Genomic DNA, 22,905 nt, shown 5'->3' with positions numbered 1-22,905 from the left:
TAAGTTTTGGGGGGTTATATGCTGAAATCATCCAGACCCTTAGGAAAAGCATTATATAAATTCAAGTGTTCTGCTATCAGCCCAAAGGCAGCTAACCACACTACCCTATTTATTCCTGCTCATGAAGGAATGGGTTTCCAAAACCCAAAACTGACTGTGCAGGCAGTTTGAAACTGCACCAAAATCCCTATTTTCCTTAGCTAAAATCCATTAACTTGAGCTCTGAGCTCAATGCATAAACAAAAGCCCGGCTGTATAGACAAGTGCTCAGAGCCCTTTCCTTTATCAGTTGTGACGGCAACTATGGCCTTCACTGTACCAGTAGTAGAACAGAACAGAGAGAAGACACGCCAGAACTTTATCTTATGTGCTGACCACAAAATACGCACAAGACCAATGTCCGGGAAAAACGCCAAAAGTGTGTTCCCGGAGATCATGACCTCTTCCCAGATAAGAGTAGGAAGAGGAAGATCCTTTTATGGTTGAGAGTACCAGAGCAGGAACATATGTGATGTCAACCTGCATATACAAGCTGACGTAGCTAGGGAAGGGGGAGAGGATGCCTGGAGGATATATATACTGCATGAAACTTGTTATTTCTTTGGACTTGCTGTGGACTCACCATGCAAGTGCCTTCTGCTATCCGGAGAGCAGAATAAACTCTTTCTTTGAACCAACTCGGTGTCATTTTGACTTCCTTCCTCCTGTCCCGGAGCAACGCAGACCCAATCGGTGAACTCCAATAAGGCTACACTCCGTCATCTGTAGATGGGCAATATCAATGGAGTATGCTCTGCTTAGCCTTGTGCATGCCCAGGGTTGCTCAGTTTATGGTGAAAAATGATCCTGCAGACGTATCAAACAGCTACTGCCATTTAGACTGGATTGGAGGTACAGTCTAACTCTGCAATTGGAGAAGAGACCCCATGCAACTTGGTTTGTCCCTTGCTGTCAGCCATTTAGACGCTGGAGGATTGGGCAAGAGGATTATAAAAGAGAAGCTACCTTGAAGCACCTGTAAGTCTGAAAAGAATCAGGAGACTCATCTGGGCTTCGCTTGTGATTTCCACCTGTGACAGGTGTTTCCAGGTAAGCATGCGTGGTTGCAGGAGTTCACTCCTTTTCACCTGACCGTCTTCTCTGGATGAAGGTATGAGTTTCCCCACTCAAGTTCTCACACTGGACATTTGTAGGTATATCAGAAGTACCCTGGTGTTTTACTGCAAGCTGGAGGTCTATAAGAAGAAGGTAGTAAGACTCCTGACTGCAGCTTTTGTTATATACTTCCTTATGATGGCAGTGGTTTGCTAAGCTAAATATGCTCTAAGGTGGTCTGTTGCAAGACAGTTTGGCACCTGGAGAAGAGAGCAAAGTCTACAAGCCAAGATTTTACACGCTCTTGATGACATTATCCCAAATGTAAGGTCCGGACTGCTTAACGTGAGTGGTGTAGCTGAATGACTTCTGATCTTAAAATCTAGGTGAATGAACGACTGTAAAGTCTTCTACAACAGAACTGACGGTTCACTGTGCTAGAGAAGAAATTAAAAAGTAAAAAAAAAAGTTTCTTCTGTTAGATTCACAAAATGTTTAGGGGTATGCATCCCCCCAGAAAAAAAGCACTGAATGTATATATGACTGGGCTGCACAAGAGCTAATATGCTTGCTCTGGAAGGAAGCAAACTAAATGTTAGTAACACTCAGCTGCACTCCTGCAAAACAGGTTTAATCTAGTGATTGGAAAAACCTGAAGTGATAGCTAATGAGGTTTCAGGTGCAAGTACAAAGGCTTGACACTGGTTTTAAAATGGTGGGGGAGCACAACTTTGGAACAGAAGGGCAGTAGTGGTTTGTGGTAAGTAAATGCGTACACATGGTGGTTGTTTTTTGAAATATATAGCAGTTCTTTATTGCTGTTTTCTATGTGTACACAAGTGTGCTGGGAACTGTAGAATCAGGGGGTTTGAATGCAGGGTCTTCCAGAGCGGTAGGGTGGGAATGGAAGTGCGGTGCTCTAATCTCAGTATGGCAGAGAAGGAGAAGCTATGAAAGATCTCTTCCTCCTTTCCTAGTTGTGTCATTCTACTGTCTTCGTTTTGCTATGGTGCTATAGATAGCATGGTTTCATTCCTCTAGTGCAGGGCACAGAAATCAAATCACTCTTGAAGGCAAATTTCTTAGAATAATGTCACATTCATTAGCTGAAAGAGGGGTTTATGTCAGTTTTAGAGGTTTTTTATGCTTCATAAGCAATGTATGGATTCTGTAAAGTAAATCTGCTTTAAAATCATTATATGAAGTCCCTTTCCCCCCCTCTACCCCAAAGTGTACTCTCTGCATCGCTGTAGCTTTCTCAGAGTTGTATTCAGTGTTAGTAGACCCATGGAAATGGATGGAAATTACCAACTTGGCTCCTATTTTTAGGGGTCAACTGTAAGAAGAACTTAGCCGGACACAACCTTCGGAAAGCAAGGTAGGTACTGAAACACGTCTGGTTGTTTAAATGGATGCAGGGTTAATTAACAGTGCATTTTACTTGGATGCAAAAGCGCAGTTAAAAAGCCAGCAGGCTTGAAATATCCTGTGCCAGTGTTCCTTACAGTTCCATTCTTGTTTTGATAGCCAGAATCACTGGCCAGTTCATCCCACTCACTAAGTATCTTGTGTGTGTTTATATGCAAATATGTGTGTGTGTGGACTCAGCTACATCAGTAAAAAAAACCAAAAACGTTCTGAGTGCATTATAAACATGCAACACCAGATGGCGCCAGAGAGCAAAAGAAATTTCTATGCAATTTTTACATAGCGTTTTTTTTCTTTTGTTATAACAATTTAATTTCCTATGGTTCTCCTGCCCCCCCCTTTGTAGATTCATTCTGTGTGTTTGTGTGTTTGGTTGGCATCCATCTGTCTGGAGAAACAATGGCATGGGCCTCTGGGGGTGAAGTCAAAGCGCTGTGTTAGCAGCAACCATCATGCAGATAACTATTATTCGGGCAGGGACCCAAATACAACTTAAACTAGAAAGGTCTGTACTACATTTTCACCCTTTCCAGGATAGCTTGTAACATTCTCCCCCCCCCCCCAAAAAAAAAGGTTGGCGAGTGGGAGTTGTTCCATGGCACACAATTTTACTCCTGTAAGTTGCTATCCCAGACCAAACTGTAGGCAAAGCAGCCTTTTGCTACGAATGCAGTTGTGGACTTGAGCATGCAAGCTACCTTCATTTAAGAGAATCCTTCTGTACCAAGAAATGCATGCATGGGGTGAATCAGTCTTTGGTAGTGGTGCTGTGGATAGGACACAGAAACTGTGGGAGAAAGTTAGCAGAGATGGAGAACTAATTGACTGAAGAAGTGGAGGAAATGACTTGAACAGAGGCGTTCAGATGAGGGGAGAGGTGGATGTAAGGGAAACACAAAGTTACAGCAGTCCTAGAGAAATGGTACTGTTAGATCTGTGAATTCAGATGGTGCTCCTCTGGTGTTCAGCTTTGGCCCTATGTGCTGGGCTGAGAGGAAGCTCTCCGCTTTTGTGGCTCCTGATTTCCCAAATGTGTTGTTTGCACCTCCTTTCTCATATCTCGAGAACTTGAACCTTGTACTTTACCTCGTTTAGAAGCCACACTGAAGCCCAATTGTTATTCTCTCAATAGAAAACAAAGTCGGAGGGGCTGAGTCCGATCCTGAGGCGGAGAGATGTTTTTTCCTTTGGCGAGGGGAGCTCTGGGCTTGGCGGCTCGTGGCGTGCAGCGTACTGCGGCAAGACAAGTTCACAGCAAACATGGGCCTGATTTTCATGGCAAATATGGCAACTTGATTTTGCTTGGTGGGGCTCTGTTTTGTGTCTCCATTTGGAGCTATGTTGTGACACAAACAGGGATAGAATGGAATTTGTCTCCTGTTGGTCGAATTACCCCAAAAGAATGGAGAGAGGAGTAGAGATGCTGGGTTAAACCCTCTGCTGAAAAGTTGGGAGCAGCCATGGATTCGCTGGAGCTTTTATTGGAATATGCTAATACTATGCCTGTAGAGGGCACAATTATCTGTGATTTAATAAATGCATTTAAACATTAAAAAAAAGAAAGAAAAGAAAAGAAAGTCCTCTTTATTGCCCATTCTTCAATCTAGCTTTCCCTTTGAACTCACACTGTTTCGATTCCATTGTCTCAAAGAAAACATACTGCAATATTAGCTGTGCATTTTCCTTTATTTTGCTTGTCTTGCTTCTCTTTGATAGCTGGTTATCTCTTAACACGCTGAGTGTGTTGCTGCTCTGAAGGCGAGGAAAGCCCCTTGATTCCTGCAAAATTGATTCTGCTCAGAAATGTGCTTCTTTTATGCTCCACACAAACCTGGTGGTGTTTGTTTGAACATTTGCATATTGCCCAGAAATTGTTTCATCTCTGCCGAAATGTTATTTTTACAGCTGGGCTGCGCCTTTGATATCAGGATTTGGTTGGGAGTTCAGAGGGACAAAGGGATGGGGAAGAGATCAGCAGCTGCGTGATAGCCGGCAACTCTTTTTGAGTCTCCTAACAGAGCAGGAGAAGGTGTGAGATCTTAGCAAAGCTCCCCCGGCAAAAGGATGCAACAAGGTGCTTGGTACTAAGAATGAAAAAATAAGGAATTTAAAGAAAATGCAAGGCGCAACTCGACAGATGCCAATGACAACAAACGACTGCTTCCTGTGGATGAACTTCCCCGGCCACCCCAATCCCTGCCAAGATTATGCACAGGATTCCAGGGATCTTGGCCCTTAACCAGGAGTCTGTGCTGCTCTGGAGAATTTAAGATGTGGCGGAGGCCACTTCTTCTCACAATCCCCATCATCACCTTGGCAACCTCTGTCTGCCCAGGCCCAAGATTCCTCTTAGATCAGGCATCGGCAAACTCGGCCCTCCAGATGTTTTGGGACTACAACTCCCATCATCCCTAGCTAACAGGACCCGTGGTCAGGGGTGATAGGAGTTGTAGTCCCAAAACATCTGAAGGGCCGAGTTTGCCTATGCCTGTCTTAGACAGACCATCAACACCTTTGGTCATGTTAACGCCTCTATCCCAGGTGAGGTGCTGGCTTGGAAAGAGAGCTTAGCCCGTATTTTTCCACCGGCTTGCAATCTTCCCTTCAATACGCCAAATAATCAAAATTCTACCATTTATTAATTTGCAGGGTTTAGGAGCATCTCCCCACAAAACCTATAACAATACATATTTCTGGCCAACCACGTAGTCTTTCCCACAATTTGTTTACATGTAGTGAGAGACACTTTTGTCATAGACATCTTGCGAATGGGGGGGAAATGAGGGAATTAATGTACCTTATTAGTGCTATTAAGTATAAGTCAAAACAGAAAAATTGAAGAGGAGGAGTTTGGATTTGATATCCCACTTTATCACTACCCAAAGGAGTCTCAAAGCGGCTAACAATTTCCTTTCCCTTCCTCCCCCACAACAAACACTCTGTGAGGTGAGTGGGGCTGAGAGACTTCAGAGAAGTGTGACTGGCCCAAGGTCACCCAGCTGCTGCATGTGGAGGAGCGGAGACGCGAACCTGGTTCACCAGATTACAAATCCACCGCTCTTAACCACTACACCACACTGGCTCCCGTGTTGCAGCTTGGGAGTCAGAGGTGGGTCTCTGGTTTGGACCACTGGTTCAGTGCATGAATCTGGGCCTGTTCTTTGCTGACACAACCATTCCAGGGAAACTACCGGTACTTTTAGATTGCTCCTTGGATACTGTAGTTTTGCAAAAGCACTACTGGATTGTTCTGCAGTTCCTCCTGTGCCAAATCTGTCCCCTTGTGTGTTTCCAGAAAAGGGCATGGAGTTTTATAGGTGCGCTTTTATGGCAAATAATTATTCAGCTGTGCATTGCAGTGGCAATTATACTGCAATGCTGCTTTGTCTATTCACCAGAGAGCTATTCAAAGTAAAGGTCTTACATATTAAGCCTCAAGCAAGAGGACATCATTAGTTCACCCTTTCCAATGACAATCCCGATGACATGGGTGCCAAATAATTGCATTCCCTGCTCTCTTTGTTACTCTCCCATTATTTTTCAGACAGAACTGGTTTGTGGTGGGGCTTTTGTTGTTGTTACTGAATCTTAAAGTGTAACTGTAGCCCCAGCCTTGCCTGGGTGTTCTCTGCAGTCTTTCAGGGCACACAGAAGTTTAACAAGTAGCTCCCTCCTTACCCACTTTCTCTTAAAGGGACTAATGCTCCTGTATTTTGCAACTGCAAGACAAAAGGGAAATCAAGAGCAATTATCTGGCTGCAAGGAGTAAACCAGTAATTAACTCCTATCTCCAATTTCCCAAGTGAACTAAGTCAGTTTGGGGAGTCTGTGACCATACTAAATAAACAGGAAGGAATTACCGTATTTTTTGCACCATAACACTCACTTTTTTCCTCCTAAAAAGTAAGGGGAAATGTCTGTGCGTGTTATGGAGGGAATGCCTACGGGTGGCATGCCTACAGATTTTCCTCCTCTAAAAACTATGTGCGTGTTATGGTCAGGTGCGTGTTATAGAGCGAAAAATACGGTAATTGCAAGTGCAAAAGCAGCTTGAAAAGAGGGTCAGGCAGGAAGCTACTAATTAAAGGGGGTGACAGGAAGAAACAGGACCTTGACTGTTAACAGGACTTAACCTCTGAATAAACATATAGTAGCATCTTTTCCATGGAGCCAGGTAGCACCAACTCTTGTTGGGAACAGAGTGCTATATTAGATAGCATGCCATCATTCAGAACTACAGTTATCTCCTGCTTGGACTACTGCAATGTGCTATACATGGGGCTACCTTTGAAGGTGACCCGGAAACTACAACTAATCCAGAATGCAGCAGCTAGACTGGTGACTGGGAGTGGCCGCTGGGACCACATAACACTGGTCCTGAAAGACCTACATTGGCTCCCAGTACATTTCCGAGCACAATTCAAAGTGTTGGTGTTGACAGCCTCGGCCCAGTATCCCTGAAGGAGCATCTCCACCCCCATCGTTCTGCCCGGACGCTGAGGTCCAGTGCCGAGGGCCTTCTGGTGGTTCCCTCATTGTGAGAAGCAAAGCTACAGGGAACCAGGCCTTCTCGGTAGTGGCGCCCACCCTGTGAAACGCCCTCCCATCAGATGTCAAAGAGATAAACAAGTACCTAGCATTTAGAAGACATCTGAAGGCAGCCCTGTTCAGGGAAGTTTTTAATGTGTGACATTTTAATGTATTTTTCATCTTTGTTGGAAGACTCCCAGAGTGGCTGGGGTACAAATTTATTATTATTATTATTATTATTATTATTATTATTATTATTATTATTACAGTTTTAATTCTGGTTCAAACTGACTGCAGAAAAGCAGTGCCTCAGCAACACTTCAAGGGCTCGTTGGGTCAACAAGTTGCAGAAATGTGGTGAGATTGTCAGTCCAGCAAAGTGGTAAGATTCTCTCCACCATTTGGCAAGGCAATACAGGTGACTGGCTGATGACATGGTTATAGGAGCATCATGGTCCACTATCACTTGACAAATGGATGCTCTGCCTTTTCAAAGGGGAGTTAGATAGCTGATTGATGAACATATGCTGCAGCAGAACGAAATTCTGCAATTTGTAACACGATCGCAGCTACGCAGCAAAACAAGCGGCTCTCATCTTAAATAGCCTAAGAAATCAATAAACGCAATAATATGATATAATTATGGCTGCTGTCTGCGGGCCACTTGAAACAGATGTTGCTGAAAGATGATGTATAGATTTCTCTTGTTCACCTCTGAGCACTTTAAAACCTAATGAGACCACTTAGAATGTAAATGAATCGATTTCTCTTCCTGCTAAGAGACACCAGTGTGTTTCTCATGGAGTGAAGACCGAAATAGTAAAATGTTAGAGGGCAGAATGTGCTCATCACCCACAATCTGATTCCAGATTGTGATTTTCACTTACACTTGACAATAAATGTATGTATAAAATTGCTTCAGATATCAGCTTTAGCTCTTCCCCAACAAGTCTGAGACATTGTCTTCTGCCTTTGGCTTTTATTTTTAAATATTTTGAAATCAATAATACACACACACACACACACACACACACACACATACACGGGGGGGTTGGGTTCCTATGAATTATAGGCTGGGCTTTGGAAGCCAAGAGTTAGTTTTTACTAGCTAGCTGTGAAGCCCAGTCCCACCACAACACAGCAACAATACTGTAGGAATTTATCAGCACAAATATTGCCTGATGAAGTCATTTAATTTCTATTATACATAGTAAGCTAGGTGGAGTGGTTAGAGTGTTGGACTGGGACCTGGGAGCAGTTGCTGGAAGAAATATCAACAGCCTCAGATATGCAGATGACACAACCTTGATGGCAGAAAGTGAGGAGGAATTAAACAACCTTTTAATGAGGGTGAAAGAGGAGAGCGCAAAATATGGTCTGAAGCTCAACATCAAAAAAACGAAGATCATGGCCACTGGGCCCATCACCTCCTGGCAAATAGAAGGGGAAAAAATAGAGGCAGTGAGAGATTATACTTTCTTGGGCTCCATGATCACTGCAGATGGTGACAGCAGTCACAAAATTAAAAGATACCTGCTTCTTGGGAGAAAAGCAATGACAAACCTAGACAGCATCTTAAAAAGCAGAGATATCACCTTGCCAACAAAGGTCTGTATAGTTAAAACTATGGTTTTCCCAATAGTGATGTATGGAAATGAGAGCTGGACCATAAAGAAGGCTGATTGCAGAAGAATTGATGCTTTTAAATTACCGATATATTGCTGGAGGAGACTCTTGAGAGTCCCATGGACTGCAAGAAGATCAAACCTATCCATTCTGAAGGAAATCAGCCCTGAGTGCTCACTGAAAGGACAGATCCTGAAGCTGAGACTCCAATACTTTGGCCACCTCATGAGAAGAGAAGACTCCCTGGAAAAGACCCTGATGTTGGGAAAGATTGAGGGCACAAGGAGAAGGGGATGACAGAGAATGAGATGGTTGGACAGTGTTCTCGAAGCTACGAACATGAGTTTGACCAAACTGTGGGAGGCAGTGGAAGACAGGAGTGCCTGGCGTGCTCTAGTCCATGGGGTCACGAAGAGTGGGACACGACTAAACGACTAAACAACAACAACAATGCACTAGACCTTTAAAGCATATCAAAGCTCATTCTTTCCCTCAAAGGATTCTGGGAACTGGAGTTTGTTCAGCGTTGCTGGGAATTGTAAGTCTGTGATGGGTCAACTACAGTGCCCATAATTCTCTGAGGGAAAGAATGTGTTTTGAATGTGCCCAGCCACAGTTCAGGGAGCAGGACTGAGAGACGCAACTCGGCTTTCCTTGCCAAGCAGCTGATAGGTAGGGTTTCATCTTCTTTAAATTTGGTAGGCTCTCAACCTGCTCTACTGGATCAAAGAAACAATTGTCTCCCTAGTACGTCACTTTGGGCTTAGCCTTTGTTCTGTTCCCCGTGTTAATACGAACACGGCAAGCGTAATACTATGTCACATTTGAAGAGCTTTGTCGATCTAAATGTCATGGCTTCTGACGTGTAGAAGTAGTGCAATTATAAGAACGCTGTTTAAAAGCTGCCAGCAGCCTCGTGTACAAAAAAGGAAAGGAGCCCAGTTTTGCTAAAAGTCTGACTTTTTCTTCCAGGTATCAATCAGAGTGACTCATCCGTCAGTTTGAGGCTTGGGAATTCTAATGATTTGACTTTTTAAAAAATGCCGGAACTCCCATTTTTGTACTAAAATGTTCTACATCATCATAATAAATCGTGAACATTTAAAGAGGCTTGTAAAATGCATGAAAGCACTTTTGAGAGACCTCCCTGGCTACCCCTCTGGAAATTAGTACAATAGAAGGCACTAAATTTAGCTGTGTGGAATGGAAACCAGCCAACCTCATGAATAAGCTCATCCAGATATGGAGACCATTTTTCTAACCAAATTCAAACAGCAGGATATGGTTTCTTACCTTTAAACTTACTAGATTTGGACTGCACAGCCCTTCACGTACAGGACTCAAGTCCTCTGTGTCTGAAAACAGAAATGTGCTCAGATCAGAGAGACTTATCTACATAACAAACATTATTTGTGTCCATCTTCTACATGAGGGGGGGTCTGTTACGGTTTTCTGTGAGCTTTTTTAAAAAATGTATACCTTGACTTTTCTGTGATCAAATTGGACGTTCTGCACAAATGTCAGGTTAAGAACTTAATTCGTTCTGGAGGTCCGTTCTTAACCTGAAACTGTTCTTAACCTGAAGCACCACTTTAGCTAATGGGGCCTCCCGCTGCCGCCACGCGATTTCTGTTCTCATCCTGAAGCAAAGTTCTTAACCCAAGGTACTATTTCTGGGTTAGCGGAGTCTGAAACCTGAAGCGTCTGTAATCCAAGGTACCACTGTATTCCCCAGCCATTCTTGTAAAATGGGGAAATGTTATTCTGAAGGGGCTACTCCAGGTGTTGTTAACCTGGTCCCTACCACCCACTAGTGGGCATTTCAGGATTCTCAGTGGGCGGTAGGGGGTTCTATGACACAAGCTGAATCCTCCTTCCATCGAGCACTGGTGGGTGGTAAGAAAATTTTACCATCAAGAAGGATGCATTAGTGGGCAGTAGGTATAAAAAGGTTGACTACCCCTGGGCTACTCAGTTCCTAGAAGTGGCAATGGGGGCAGTGCTTAGGCTGCCTCTGGATTTGTCAGTATTTTGGGAGAGGGATTCAATAACTTTAAAGGTAAAGGACCCCTGACTGTTAAGTCCAGTCACGAACAACTCTGGGGTTGCGGTGCTCATCTCGCTTTACTGGCCGAGGGAGCCGGTGTTTGTCTGCAGACAGTTTTTCCTTATCATGTGGCCAGCATGACTAAGCCGCTTCTGGCAAACCAGAGCAGCGCACGGAAATGCCGTTTACCTTCCCGCCGGAGTGGTACCTATTTATCTACTTGCACTGCGTGCTTTCAAACTGCTAGGTTGGCAGGAGCAGGGACTGAGCAACGGGAGCTTACCCCGTCGCAGGGATTCGAACCACCGACCTTCCGACTGGCAAGCCCAAGGCTCAGTGGTTTACACCACAGCGCCACCCGCATCCCCTCAAAAACTTTAGGTTTGTGCAATTAAGTGGATCGAAGGACTCTGTCACTAGTGCAACAGATCCACTTTAAAGGGATTTTTTTGTTTTGTTTTTGCAGTATGGAAAATGACAGATTAAATGCACTGAAAAGTGTGAGATGACGAGTGTTGAATGGGAAGACATGTAAACACCCCACAAGCGAATCGGAATGAATAGCTTTTGTCATAGAATTACCCCATAAATCAGAACAAATTCTCAGCCGAGAGTTTCGTGCAAGCAAATCAGGACAAATGCTCACTAAACAGGTTGTTTAGAGGAGCTTATCCCTCATCCTCTATCTTTTCCCGATTTCCCATTTCCTCGCTTAAAACCTCCTCCATGGCTCCCTGCCATGCCCTGGTGATATTTTCCCACCGAATGAGTGTTGAATTTGAAAACTCTGCAAGAGGGAAATACTTAGGGATGGATGATTTAGAGGCAGGAAATGGTAGCTAGGCAAAAGAGTGAAGTATCTTTTAATTTTCCCTTGTCCAACGCCAGGGCCGGATTTAGGTTTGATGAGGCCCTAAGCTACTGAAAGTAATGGGGCCCTTTATATGTCCAGCTGTCCTTTGTCAACAACAAATTGTCACTGTTTTTGTGTTGAATACAGTGGTGCCTTGCAAGACGAAATTAATTCGTTCTGCGAGTTTTTTCGTCTTGTGAATTTTTCGTCTTGCGAAGCATGGTTTCCCATATGAATGCGGTTTTAAGAAAAAGGAAACAAACTTGCAAGACATTTTCGTCTTGTGAAGCAAGCCCATTGGGAAATTCGTCTTGCGAAGCAACTCAAAAAACCAAAACCTCTTTTTTCGAGTTTTTCGTCTTGCGAGGCATTCGTCTTGCGAGGTACCACTGTATATGCTATATGGTAATTTATGGACCTAATAGGTATCTAAAGCCATTTGCATATAACAAAACACAGCGGTACCTCGGGTTAAGAACTTAATTCGTTCCGGAGGTCTGTTCCTAACCTGAAACTGTTCTTAACCTGAGACACCACTTTAGCTAATGGGGCCTCCCGCTGCCACCGTGCTGCCACTGTGCGATTTCTGTTCTCATCCTGAAGCAAAGTTCTTAACCTGAGGTACTTTTCCTGGGTTAGCAGAGTCTGTAACCTGAAGCGTCTGTAACCCGAGGTACCACTGTATGTATTTTATCAAAGTAATTGATATAGAAATGAGCAAACCAGTGATATTTTAGGGAGCAGGCTGGCAGGCAGGGCCCATTACTTACATCATAGGAGCCTACACAACACAAAACACTGTTGCTGTATGTAGGTTTTGTTTTATTTGTTTTTTATATTATATTTTGAAAATGTACATCCAGTGGGTTTTTTCCTTTCAATTTTTTTGGGGACCCGGCACTGGTCCAGCCCCATTTGACGCTCCAGAAAACGTTAGGAAGAAGGGAAGTCTGTAAGGACGGTGTCGCTCTCATCTGTGTGTAGTGTCTAGTTTGGACCTTCAGGTGGCAGCAAATGCTCCTTCCCACCATTTTCCCGATTGCCCCCTGGGCAGCATCTTTCCCTGTTAAAAGAAGGGCTGATAAGATGTCCTGCTTCTCAGGGTAATAATGTCCAGCTTAGTCCTGAAGCCGAATGTGCACATGCAAAATAAAAGAAGTGGGTAAAAGCTTGAAATGACACTTCAGATGCAGAATCACATTTTTAAAAAATAAAATGCTCCCTCATGTTAAAAATAATCCCACCAGTTTGGGTGGGAGGGAAACTCCAGCAACCGAGAACAGCAGTGTCCGGGGCATTCGAATAATAGAATGGTAGAGTTGGAAAGGACTCTGAGGATCATCTAAGTCCAACCCTCTGCAATGCAGGAATATGCAGCTGTCCCACACGGGGATCGAACCTGCAACCTTGGCGTTATCAGCACCACACACTACCAACTGAGCTAGAGAGCCAGCGTGGTGTAATGGTTAAGAGCGGTAGACTTGTAATCTGGGAACCGGGTTCGCGTCTCCGCTCCTCCACATGCAGCTGCTGGGTGACCTTGGGCTAGTCACACTCCTCTGAAGTCTCTCAGCCCCACTCACCTCACAGAGTGTTTGTTGTGGGGGAGGAAGGGAAAGGAGAATGTTAGACGCTTTGAGACACCTTAAGGGGAGTGAAAGGGGGGGTATCAAGTCCAAACTCCCCTTCTTCTTCTTCTTCTTCTTCTTCTTCTTCTTCTTCTTCTTCTTCTTCTTCTTCTTCTTCTTCTATATCCATGCACATTCTTCCATGTGTTCTTACTTCCAGGGAAGTATTTTCTTAGCTAGGAGGAAGTACCCAGCGCTGCCCAGCAATTTGGAGAAAACGAAATATTTTATGATATTTAAATGGATGGTGTCATTTGTGTGGCTTTGAGGGTTGTGGACACACAAACAAGGGCTTCAACCTGACCTGGTCCTGAATCAATTGGGCGGGGAAGGGGGTCACAAAGTCATGCCTAAGTCAGATTTTGGTGCACTATCTTGATTCAAAATGGTACCTGGCATGCAGGAACCCTGTGCTGAGTTTGGTGATCATATCTTGAGCAGCGGACCAACCGATTCCAAAAACAGGTGAAGGCACACTAAAGTGATGTTTTGGTCTGCCCTCTTGGTTCAAAATGGCACCCGGGGTCCAAATATTGACAATATCCACCACAGCACCTTGGGAACCTTTGTGCTGAGTTTGGAGAAGTTATCTCAAGTAGGGCTGCCATATGTCCGGAATTTCCTGGACATAGGTGGGATTCAGCCATCAGAAACAGTGTCCAGGCAGAAATCACTGAAATGTCTGGGGAAATTCAAACATATGGCAACCCATGTCGGAAGTGTAGATTTTGGCAAATCTCCTTAAAAATAGCTCAAAAACTTCATTTTGTTTTCAGATTTTGCAAAAAAAAACCCAAAACTGAACAACTTTGGCCAATAAAAGCTCAGGTTTTGTGTCCGGATTTTCACTTTTTGAAAAATGGCCACCCTATCTGAAGTGGTGGCCAAACCCACAGTGAACAGACAGACAGACATATAGACAGAAGATGTGGCAGAGTATTTGGGAATGTGGTGGGATATCCCCCTACCTGCAGTTTGATGTGCTACATTCCATTTTCCCACCCCCAACACCACACCACTTCCTAATGGAAGCTATCGCCTGCATGGATCCAGCCTGAATTCCTACCACTATGTGCGATAGCTTTTAATGAAAAATAAGAAGTCCTGAGGTAAGCATAATTAGCAATATTTCCTCTTGGCCACCTTCTCTGTTCTGGTGATTGGTTTCCATGGGAGTTAAAAGGACTGGCTGAGGATCAGATCAGATCAGTCCCCTTTGCCCAACCTTCTGGCTAGAGGGGAGAGAAATCCAGATGTGTGTGTGAACACACACTCACATACTAAAGGCAGACTTAGAAGACACGAAGGTCATATTTGCGCCATACTTTAAGAGAGTACATCATTGACTCAGAAAATCCTCTTGGTTGCCTTGGCAGCCTCCTGTCAAATCCAATTTTTCTGCTCAATATCATCCTTCCCTAGGCTTTTCTCCTTCCCAGTTGTAAACTTTCAGTGTCAGACCCTCCAACATTTCTCGGGTGAAAATAGGGGTGTCCTTTTCCATCAGCATAATAATGTTCAGGTATGTAGCCGTGTTGGTCATTTGCAGTCGAAATAAATTAAAAAATCAAAAAATTGTCCAGTAGCACCTTAGAGACCAACTAAGGTGGTTCTGGGTATAAGCTTTCGTGTGCATGCACACTTCTTCAGATACACAATAATGTTATTGCAGTGGATACTTGGGTTGTGAACTATGTGGAAAGCACGTTCGCAACATGCAGTGTCCGCGACCTGCGCACATGCGGGTCGCAACTCGGTGCATGCGCAAAGCGTGATTTAGTGCTTCTGCGCTTGCGCCAAAACCCGAAAGTAACCCATTCCAGTGCTTCCGGGTTCGGCACGGTGCACACCCCGAAATTGTGCAACCCGAGGTGTTTGTAGCCCGAGGTATGACTGTATTTATACCTCACCCATCTGACTGGGTTGCCCCAGCCACTCTGGGCAGCTTCCAACATACCGTATTTTTTGCACCATAACACTCACTTTTTTCCTCCTAAAAAGTAAGGGGAAATGTCTGTGCGTGTTATGGAGGGAATGCCTACGGGTGGCATGCCTATGGATTTTCCTCCTCTAAAAACTATGTGCGTGTTATGATCGGGTGTGTGTTATAGAGCGAAAAATACGGTATATAAAAACAGAACAAAACATTAAACATTTTTTTTAAAAACCACCTTCCCTATACAGGGCTGCCTTCATATGTCTTCTACAGATTGTATAGTTACTTTTCTCCTTGGCTCAGGGGTCGGATAACTCCCTATCCTCCAACTTTTCTCCGATGAAAAAAGGGACATTCTGGGATCAAATCAGAAACCAGGACTGTCCCTGGAAAATAGGGACACTTGTCTGCCGTGTGTGTGTGTGTGTGGAGTTTGGTGTTCATTGAGAAAAGAAGTTGGGACTTTGTTACAAGCATTTTTTGTGGAATGTGGTATTGAAACAGATGGGTCCCTTGTCTTTTTTTGCCATATACATCCTCCCCCCCCCCCCGCTTTTTTTTTTTGCTACATCATGGGGAAAGGGACCTTTAGAACCCACGTCAGTCAATTGGATAGAGACCTTATCTGGTTAAAAAACAATCCGACTAATTTGAAAAGCGAAAAGAACAAAGTTTACACAGGAACAGCCCAGCCATAAAGATGCAACAAGCTTGATAACCTAAGTCGTTGGGATAAAGGGCTTAGTGTTAAATACTGTGTGAGGTCATGCTAAATACATGTTTGCCATTTCGGTGGGTTGTTTATTAACCCTCAGAGGAAAGCCTGTGTCAAATTAACACATTAAGTAGTCTCATAAGTTGCCTAGTTTGGTCTCTTTACTCCTTTCCTTTTCCCCCCTTTCTTTTAGACCACTAACTCAGGACTCTACTTGGTGTTCTTGGAAAGAAGAGGCGCTACCCGGAAAAAAATCCACAAGATGATTTGAGCAGGCCTTTTCCCTCCTCCTCCCTTTGTTGAGTTCAGGGCGAAGGTCTTAGCTGCGAGAGTTTTCTCCAGCAAATCCCAGAGCTACTTTCCTCATCAAGTGTCAATTGTGTTGCTGCAATCTATTTTCCCTGGGTTTTTCTGATATCGACGCATAGGTCCTGGTCAAGGGTGTGTGTGTGTGTGTGTAACTCTCCATCCATATCTGAGGACTGATCTCGTGAGTTCAAGTTCTCAGTCCGCATTGCAATGAAGATAAGGAGTAGCAGCCACACGCAAGGTACATGTTGATGTCTGCTTTCCTTTGCTGAATTGGGGCTATAAAAATTGCACTCCTGAAAGGACACACAGACGTCCTTGAAAGCTGCTGAATGTTTTTGTATGCACACTGCAGCACAGGGAGGATGTCTTGGAGACACTGGCGGAGGAACGGGTGTGCGGAGGGAGCGGACTGCCACCGGCACCACTATTCTGGTAGGGTGCCATCGCAACGGCCCCCCCAGACATGCCCCACGCACCCCTGGCACCACACCCCCACAGGCAGCACACCACACCCTTGCAGGCGACATAGCACGCCCCCGAGATGCGCGCCACATCCCCCCAGACAGTGTGTCACGGCCCCGAGGGCGCCAGCCATGCCCCCACCTGCTCTCCACTCCCGGTAGTGGAGCATGCAGCTTCGCCACTGCTTAGAGAATGAGATGCTTGTTGTTCATCTTCTTCTTCTTTGGCGATGACTCGTAGCCGAGTAAGATTGTCTTCCATAAGCACAGTTTTAACAATGAGTCCGTAAGTGACTGTGGAGGCCAATTCTGGATCCACACATCCTGCCACAGTGGGGACATTGGTTTCTGGACGGGAGTTGATCACGGTGTGGATTTGCCAAGCGTGCCTTTCTCTTAGCACATTTCTCCCTTGCGTCTTGAGTTTGAGTGTCTTCAAAGCCCATGACACCTTTGGTAAAGGCTGTTCTCCAATTGGAGCGCTCGCAGGCCAGTGTTTCCCAGTTGTCGGTGTTTATACTACATTTTTTAAAAATTGCCCTGAGACAGTTTTTAAACCTCTTTTGTTGAACACCAGCATTATGAAGCACAACCCTATATGTCAGAACCTGAAGTACAGGAAGCTACTTACTGTTATGTAATATTATTTCTTCATTTTTAGTAGCAAACCCTGAACATCATACCCTCCAACATTTCTTCAATGAAAATAGAGACATCCTATTCAATAATAATAATAATAATAATAATAATAATAATAATAATAATAATAATTTTATTTATATCCCACCCATATGATTGGGTTGTCCCAGCCACTCTGGGCGGCTTCCAACATATAGGAAAACAACTTAAAATTTCTCTATATAGGGCTGCCCTCAGAAGGGTCAGGAGTCACATAACTCCAATATTCCTCTGATGAAAATAGGGAAAAGCGGGACATTCTGGGATCAAATCAGAAACTGGGACAACTTCTGTAAATCCAGGACTTTCCCTGGAAAACAGGGACATTAATGATGATGATGATAATAATAAATTGTTATTTTATTATTTTTATGCCACCCATCTGACTGGGTAGTCCCAGCCACCCTGGGCGGCTCCCAACAGACTATTAAAAACACCATGAAACACCACACATTAAAAGCTCCCCTGAACACTTGGAGGGTCTGGAACATACATGCTTAGATTTTTAAAATCTAATAATCAATTAAACATGAGTGTAATCACTGCCACGTCAGAAGCTAGCACTAAAGCTAAGGCGTTCATATTGAAATGAGGAAGGGATCGCCATGTTAGTCTGATGCAAATACAGTAGTACCTCGGGTTAAGTACTTAATTCGTTCCGGAGGTCCGTTCTTAACCTGAAGCACCACTTTAGCTAATGGGGCCACCTGCTGCTGCTGCGCCGCCGAAGCCCGATTTCTGTTCTTATCCTGAAGCAAAGTTCTTAACCTGAAGCACTAATTATGGGTTAGCGAAGTGTGTAACCTGAAGCGTATGTAACCTGAAGTGTATGTAAGCTGAGGTACCACTGTAAACATGTGTATGCAGCCTTGTAAGGGATGCGGGTGGCGCTGTGGTCTAAACCAGTGTTTCCCAACCTTTTTTGGGCAAAGGCACACTTGTTTCATGAAAAAAATCTCGAGGCACACCACCATGCCAGATGGGGAAAGGTCACTTTTTACTTATGTAAAAAAAAATAAAAAAATAGTAACAGCATAGAAGGTAATGGTTAGGCTAGCATCCCTCTTCCAAATATGCTAGGTTTTTATTTGCAGGGACTGTTCTACATGGGAAAGCATTCAGCACTGTCATTCTCCCATCTGCCATCTGAATTGGTACTATTCTGGGTCAACTTACTCTGCTGCATGTGTAGATGAAAATGGCACCAAGTGTGGGGGAGGGGGCAGAACAGGTTTCAGATACAGGATATTAAGCATACACGTACTTCAGATTGAACTGGTTGCTTGCTTTGCAAGTTTTCATTTCCCAAATGACTGCCTTGGCAAGCGCAATACCTACCAGGCTCAACGCCGGTCTCGCGCTGCCGCTTCCCGCGCTCTCAAGGACCCGGGAGGAGGAAGGCGTGAAGGCAATCCCGAAGGCGCGAAAACGTTATCAATTGCTTCTTCTTGTACAACTGCAGCCAGATCCTACCCGTATTTACTCTGGAGTAAGCCCTAGTTTGTTCACGGGGTTTTGCTCCCGCGTAAGTGTGCACGAGGGATGGCAGCCTTAAATATCGGGGAGACGCAGGAGTCGCCTGCGCTGCTGTAATTCCCCCTCCTTTTGGGGAGGGAGGCGCTGGGCTACTGTGTTTACTTGGAAGTCCCACGGAAGTTAATGCATTATTAGGCTACTACTGGCTTAAGCCGGTGCCCGCCTTCATCCCTAGGCGAGAGGCACAGAGTTCTGTTCCGCCCGGGCGCTGCCTCTTTAAACGAGCGCGTGGTTGAAGAAGGCGCTTGCCCAGCTCCCCTCTGCGCCTCGGAGGGCGGGTTTGAGCACGCGCAATGCGCCGCCCTCCCGCCCTGTGCCGCCGCCGTCTCGCGCTCCTCCCTTTTGCGCGCGCTGCCCCGCCGCCGCCCCATTGGCCGGGTCCTGTCAGCTAATCCTGTGTTATTTCCTGTGTGTGTGTGTGAGGGGAGAATGGAGAGAGAAACCTCGGCACCACCACCGCGGAGCCGCCCCCGGCTCGACGCGGATCCTCGCCGCCGCCGCCCCGCCTCTCGCCGCCCGACTCGCCCGCCTCCCTCCAGGCAACGTCTCACGGCACACTAGTGTGCCGCGGAACACCGGTTGGGAAACACTGGTCTAAACCACTGAGCCTCTTGGGCTTGCTAATCAGAAGGTTGGCGATTCAAATCCCTGCAACAGGGTGAGCTCCCGATGCTCTGTCCCTGCTCCTGCCAACCTAGCAGTTCAAAAGCATGCCAAAAAGTGCAAGTAGATAAATAGGTACCGCTCCGGTGGGAAGGTAAACGGTGTTTCTGTGCGCTGCTCTGGTTTCACCAGAAGTGGCTTAGTCATGCTGGCCACATGACCCAGAAAAACTGTCTGCGGACAAACGCTGGCTCCCTCGGCCTGTAAAGCGAGATGAGCACCACAACCCCAGAGTCATCTGCAACTGGACTTAACCGTCAGGGGTCCTTTACCTTTACCTTTTTATGCAGCCTTGTATACTACCACACATAGGCCTGGGTAGTTTTCAATTGCTGCTGAATTCCATCCCCCTCCAACCTGTCTGATTTATTGCAATTTATGGCACAAAAGGTACTCGCTTGAGCTATTTTCAGAGCTGGTGAAATAGACATGACTATTTCTCTTTGCCGGAGAGATTCTGTGCCTTTAACAGAGTCAACACAGGCAGAAATTCATCCCAGTATGAAGATACAGTAATGGAAGAAAGCAACAATGCTTGTTAAATTTCTGCCTGCTGTTCGGTTTTTAAAGGCACAGGGCTTCTGCCAGGGGAAGAGTGCTTCAGTTTGGACTGGAGCTCATTCTTATTTTAATGGCACACATAAGAAAAAGTCGGAAAGCAGGAAAATGGCACCTTTGCTGGAATCTGCAAGACTGGCTGCTTCGTGTTAAGGCCAATGAATGTGTAAGAACAACACAATAAACACATTTCTTAAGCTGAGGGTTCAATACCTGCTAAGCCAAGGGCAAATATTTTCTTTTATAAGATTTCTTTCTTTCTTTCTGTAATTCCATTAGAAGATTAGTGAGTTGGCAGGCACTTCTGTCCTAATTGGGAACAGCTTTGCTCTCTTGTAGCCCTTGGAGAGTTTCAGTTTCAAGAATTTGGAACTCTGCAAGAGGGGCAAATTTTTGGAGTGCTTCACTTTAAAACCGAAGCAGTGGGTTAGAAGAACAGGGAGAGTTACCAGGAATGGGCACCTGACAAGACACACGTGTCTCGCAAAATATTCTAGGGCAACCACTTTCTCCCCAGCAGGTAAACTTTTTCATGCAACAGAGATAACAGGGATGGGGAATTTGGTTGCATTGAAGTTAGAGGTGTAGAAGGTCATCTGCCAGGAGAAAAGGGGGACAGGTGTTTAGAGTACAGTGAGGATGCTAGCAGCATCAAATGGGGACATGTACCAAGGTATGCATGCAACATACCTCAAAATCAAACCCACATTGCCATTGCAGGGTGAATCTCTGAACCCATACACTTTATTACATATCCACAACCACACTTGGGACTGAACACACACACACATATGTACAAAGGAAACATAACGTAAGCCATCAGAGCAAACAATTCTAACTGAATTAAAAGTAGAAATAATTTAAAATAGAGCCTCCACATATTAGCAGGATTGATATAAACACGCGCAGAAAGAAAGAATTTAAGTAGGAAGCTAAGGGGAAAATAATAAATAGATTTGAATTGTATATGCAGTAATAAAAAGATATAAATTAAGTAACCGTAGAAAGGAGGGGAGGGGATTCGAAGGAAATGTAAATTGGAATTGTAAAGATTTCGTCTTTGGTTTTTGTTTCAAACAGATTTGTAAAACATGAAAATGAAAAATAAATTTTATTTTTTTAGAAAAACAGAGCCTCAACATTCTGAGGCTGTGCATCAGAGTCAGCGGAAAGCCAACAGGAAATGGCTATTTGCACTATGCCTTAGTTGTGAACTTCTTTCAGGATAACTTTTTCACCATTCGGAAAAAAGGCATTGGGTTGTGTCTCAAACTAGTCCTACGCACAGCAGACCCATAGAAATCAACGAGCCCAAGTTACTCATGTCCAATAACTTCAATGGGTCTACTCTGAATAGGACTAGCATTAGATAAAGGTAAAGGGACCCCTGACCATTAGGTCCAGTCATGACCGACTCTGGGGTTGCAGCGCTCATCTCGCTTTATTGGCCGAGGGAGCCGGCGTACAGCTTCCGGGTCATGTGGCCAGCATGACTAAGCCGCTTCTGGCAAACCAGAGCAGCACACGGAAACGCCGTTTACCTTCCCGCCAGAGCGGTACCTATTTATCTACTTGCACTTTGACGTGCTTTCGAACTGCTAGGTTGGCAGGAGCAGGGACCGAGAACGGGAGCTCACCCCGTTGTGGGGATTCGAACCGCCGACCTTCTGATCGGCAAGTCCTAGGCTCTGTGGTTTAACCCACAGCACCACCCGCTTCCCAACATTAGATACAACCCACTTAAATGTTTGCTTGCTGATCTTAAATACGTTTTAGTTATAGGATGAAGCTGAAAAGAAAGTACCAGCCTGGAAGAAAACTCCCCAAATCTATATTAAGGAATGCAATTATTAGGTCAACCAAAATATCACAAAATGTTTCCAGGCATTGGCCTGAAGGTGAAATGGGAATGGTGTGCTATGAAGATCATGCAAAAATGTGGTCTATGTTAATTGATCTTGGTGCAGAAAATGTGTTCTGAAAAGAGGCATTAAGTGAAGAGATGATGTTATGGTCAAAACTTATCTGTAGACCCACTGACACAAGATTGCAAAGAGTGTAACTGACCTTTATGGCTGTGCCTATTGAGCAGTAGCTAGACATGCAGGAATGAAAGGTCTTTTTTTACCCAACGGAGATGTTTATCACCTGTTAATTGCTGCAAATCAAGCTGCCTTTACAGGGACAGCCAGAGGCTGCTTCTTCCAAAGCTGGCAGCTCTGATCAGGAGGAAACTGAGGCAGCTTTTTGCCACCCCCACCCCCGCCCCATATTGTGCGGAGTAGACAACTCTTTAGGAGCAATCAATAATGTGGTTTGAGTGCAAATATCCCTTTTTTTGGATGATGGTGCAGAGCACTGCAAATTCCTTCTCTTAGGCATAGCATGACAGCAGGGGGGGGGGGGGAGATGACTTCCTGCTTCATTATCATGTTTCTTTGTTTCAGGCCTTGAGGTCAGGGGAAGGTAGGAAGCCCTTAAGAAAACCCACCAATTTTAGCCAGATTATGTCCTGCCCCCCCCCATCAAAAGCAGCAGGTAAAGGCTCCAATACTTTGGCCACCTCATGAGAAGAGAAGACTCCCTGGGAAAGACCCTGATGTTGGGAAGGATGGAGGGCACAAGGAGAAGTGGACGACAGAGGACGAGATGGTTGGACGGTGTTCTCGAAGCTACCAGCATGAGTTTGACCAAACTGCGGGAGGCAGTGGAAGACAGGAGTGCCTGGCGTGCTCTGGTCCATGGGGTCACAAAGAGTTGGACACGACTAAACAACCAAACAACAACAACAATGGCCAGCCCCGCCATCTTGTAATTTGGGCAGTGTTCTTTGTTAATG

The 22,905-nt window shown here is 45.0% G+C and overlaps 1 long non-coding RNA gene across 1 annotated transcript; it reads left to right on the top strand.

The window, feature by feature from the left end:
• Window positions 1-608: 608 nt before the first annotated feature.
• On the top strand, window positions 609-4,100 carry LOC310714393. Its single transcript, XR_014529695.1, has 3 exons — window positions 609-1,089; window positions 2,425-2,473; window positions 3,656-4,100. It is a non-coding gene; the product is annotated as an uncharacterized lncRNA (long non-coding RNA).
• Window positions 4,101-22,905: the final 18,805 nt, after the last annotated feature.

Source organism: Podarcis liolepis (genome assembly GCF_965112155.1).
Source record: "Podarcis liolepis genome assembly, chromosome: 8".
NCBI lineage: Eukaryota > Metazoa > Chordata > Lepidosauria > Squamata > Lacertidae > Podarcis > Podarcis liolepis.
The sequence above is the reverse complement of the archived record's forward strand: the minus strand, read 5'-3'. Positions and strand labels throughout refer to the sequence as shown.